Genomic DNA, 3,774 nt, shown 5'->3' on the forward strand with positions numbered 1-3,774 from the left:
TATGAGACGTTGGCCCTCCTCTGCGTGACAGTGCTGGGTTTGCCTCCTGCCTGCCCACAGGCTCCCTCTCCCCCACCACAAATGGCATTTCCGATAGCTTTCCATACAACCACCACACACAGCCCACCTCATGCGAGGCCTAGTGGTGCTGACACTTTTGGGGCCCGATCCTGTCCGTGTAGGCCCTGCAACTCACAGCCCAGCCACAAGGCCCTGCAGCCCTGTAGGCCCAGCCTGCTCGCCCCCACCTGCTCTACAGTGTAATTATTGCTGTTTTAAAATAAGTTCATATTTCTTTGAGGACTTGTAGCCGCTTCCTGTTACAAATACAGTACATACGAGGCTGGACATAGAGGACACAAGACTAATTTCATGTCGGTCTCGTACAACAGAGGGGAGGTGCAGAGGCAGCCCCGCGAACCAACACCACCGCCATGGGCATGTAGAGCCATGGAGCCCCAACTGACATTGGACATTTTCCAAATGCATACCACACATCTGCTTAACACTATTAAAAAAAAAATTATTATTATTTTTGTAACCTTTACTGCATTTGTCTCGAGAAGACTTGCTTTGATAAAATAACACAAGCACACAAACGGCTTAAAGCTAACGGCCCAGCACAATTGTAAGTACAACTCACAAAGCAAAGGGTGCTTTGTTAAACCTAATAATAGTTTTTATTAACAAAAAAAAGCAAATATACATATTACAAGTCAAAAGACTAAGCTTTGAAGGCAAAGAAACTGAAAACTATGTTAGCTATATGCTCATTACGCTTACATAGCAGTAGCTGCTTCTGCATCCAAACGTGTTATTTTGTAAATGGATTTACAGTTGCATTAGGTATTTGCTATGCTCTTGGTCTCAGTAAGTCCATCTCCAGCTACTCTGATGTTAAAAGCGTGCACTCTCCTCTAGCTGGCCATCATGTGACACAAAGAACAGCAATATTAGTGATCACCTCCAAATTATAGATTCATACCATTGTTTGAGTTGGAAGGGACCCGTAAAGGCCATCCCGTCCAACTCCCCTGCAATGAATGGGGACACTACAGCTCCATCAGGTGCTCAGAGCCCCATCCTGCCTGACCTTGAGTGTCTCCAAGGATGGGGCTTTCCCAGATGTGGCAACCTGTTCCAGTACCTCACTACCACTAAGAAAACCTTCTTCCTTATATCCAATCTAAATTTCCCCTGTTCCAGTTTGAAACCATTTCCCCTTGTCCTATCAAAGCAGACCCTGCTAAAATGTCTGTCCCCTTCCTTATACTGCCTTACAGCTCCTGCTTTTAGCCACACTATGTTCTAACCAACTTGTTCAAAGGATTCTCTGACTCCTTTGATTCTGAATGAAAGGTACTCACAAGGAGATCGCAGGCGGGCGGCAGCTTTTCAGTGGGAGATAAGAACTAATCTCTGCATAGTCTCTGTTACTGAGGAGTGCAAGAGCACACTTTTGCTCAGGATTTTGCTCAGGTTTTTTTCAGGGAGAAAAAAAAAAGGGAAAAAAAGATTCTTTTGCATGTTAAAGCTTACTTAATAGCTTGCATCCATTCATTTTCTTTATGCGGTACAGTACATTCCACCGCAAGACTCCAGTTAGCTTGGAATTAAAATGCCTTTATTAAGCTTTAAATAGAGTGCATACCAACAGCATTATACCAGCGCTAATGAAACACAGGCTCCCAGCAAATTTAAAATTAGACTGTTAATTCAGAAGTAACCGGAGCTGGTTCCTACCCTCGTGTATTTGGCAGCTCTGAGATCCCTACAGTCACTCTCTATCCATTTGCACCTCAGGCAGGAAATGTGCCAAATTAAAAGGCAGTAGCCTTGCATGGAGGATTGAAAAGACGTAGTGAGCCGTGGACGCTCCTGACTGGGATTCCTAAAATCCCAATTTCCTTGGGGAATCTCACCCTGGGACTCCCACTGATCTCTTTGGTGCTACCCTGACCATGGGTGCAGTGACTGCAGCACAAGGGAGAAGCAGCGATGTCCCTGTGGCCAGGAGCACTGCACAGCTCTGAGAATCTCAGAGGTGCTGCTGCCTTCACTCGAGGGAGGACATGGCATGAACTGATGACAAACAGCAGCGCAGACGTTGCAAGTAAGATTGGAAACCACATTCTTCATTGCTGGCCCGTCTGCATCCAGGGGCTGAGCTCACCATAGACCTTTTTGCAAACATGACACGTGCTTGGGATGCCGTTTGCTCAAGATGCGCAGGATGTCCCTGCTCACCTCTGAGGGAACTCATCTCTTGGGGCAATTCCTGAGCCACCACAATACAAAATTTCCTACTATCTTTTAAGAAAGAGTCTTCTACACCACCCCTAATTGCTTTCCCAGGTGATCTGTGGCTTCAAGCTGAGGACACGTGAGCAGAGCCCACTGCCTGGGGTTGAGCAGAACAGCTGTGGTGCTATAGGGATGACAGCATCGCCATGCAACGCGAGGGCAGCAGATGCAACCCATGGGAACAGCAAAGTGTAGGCACCTGGCACAGCTGGAGGACATCCCTGCAGTCAGCCAGCTCCTCTGCCTGGCCCTGAAGTGGTCTCAGTAGCTTTCACATTCACCAAGCAAGGCTAAAATCCAAGGCAAACTTTATGAGGGATGTGCTGCTCTTCCCTTTGTTCCTGCTAGAGATGTGCTTGGGGAGAAACCGCCAACAGTTAGGAGCAGGCCCTGCTGAGAGTCGCTGTTGGGATTAGATGACAACTGGCAATAAGTTTTCAAGGAGTTATAGGCAGCAGGTCCAGACCTTCTGGCCAGGACCAAGCCCACAACCACTCTGAGTTGCTCTGTGCCACCCTGCTGATGAACTGGGAGCAGCTAAGTGATGCTCAAGCCAGGGAAAGGAGCACAGGGCTGGTCCTGCTGCAGGACTGCATCACACAGGAGGAGCAAGGAGCTCACTGCTGAGGCTACAGGGCCGCTACTGGGGGCATGTGCAGAGAGCTGCAGGCTCCAACTTCTCCACATGGCACCATTTGAATGGGTGCACCCTGAGCGGGGCACAGATGGATCTGCCATGTCAACATCTAAACATCACACTGGGGGTGTTCCCCATCCCACTGCTGCACCTTGGATGCCACACTGGCACCTAATGGCTTCCCAGTGAAAAACAGCCCAGCCAGGGCAGCATCAGCAGTGTCACACCCGTAAGCCCTCTCCATCTTCTTTGGCAAGCACAAAGCAGCACGCTTGACAGCCAGCCCTTCCCTCCCAGAACCAGCTGCCCAGGATGGATGGCAGTGGGAGCAAGGGATGGATTTCTTCCAAAAAGCCACAGGTCACAGAGCAACGCGTGAGAGCGTAACAGGAAGAAATTCACTGGGCAACTGGTGGCCAAATGGCAAAGAGTCAGCACATCCCCAGCACCCAGCAAGTATCACCAGCAGGTTCTGCCATCATCAGCTTCAGTTTGCACATCTTCAAAGCAATCCCGATAGCCTGATGGTACTTCTGTGTCTGTGGGATCTGGTGCAATTGATTCCAGGTTTGGCTTTTCCAATAGGATGATGCGGTGGTTTCATTTACAAAGGCACAGGTATGAAATAAAACCAGCGACATTCTTTTAATTAAACACCCCAATAAAAAAAAAAAAACAACAAAAAAAAACTAATGCTCAATTTAGGCTTTACGTATTCCTCCCTCATTAAGAGACTAGTTGTGTGGGGTTTTTTTCCCCTCTGGAAAGATTTTAGTGCAGTGATTATATAGCAACAGAAAAATAAACTAAAAAAGGCACAAACTGTTTTGTGG

This window comes from Numida meleagris, chromosome 4, assembly GCF_002078875.1.
Source record: "Numida meleagris isolate 19003 breed g44 Domestic line chromosome 4, NumMel1.0, whole genome shotgun sequence".
Taxonomy (NCBI): Eukaryota; Metazoa; Chordata; class Aves; order Galliformes; family Numididae; genus Numida; species Numida meleagris.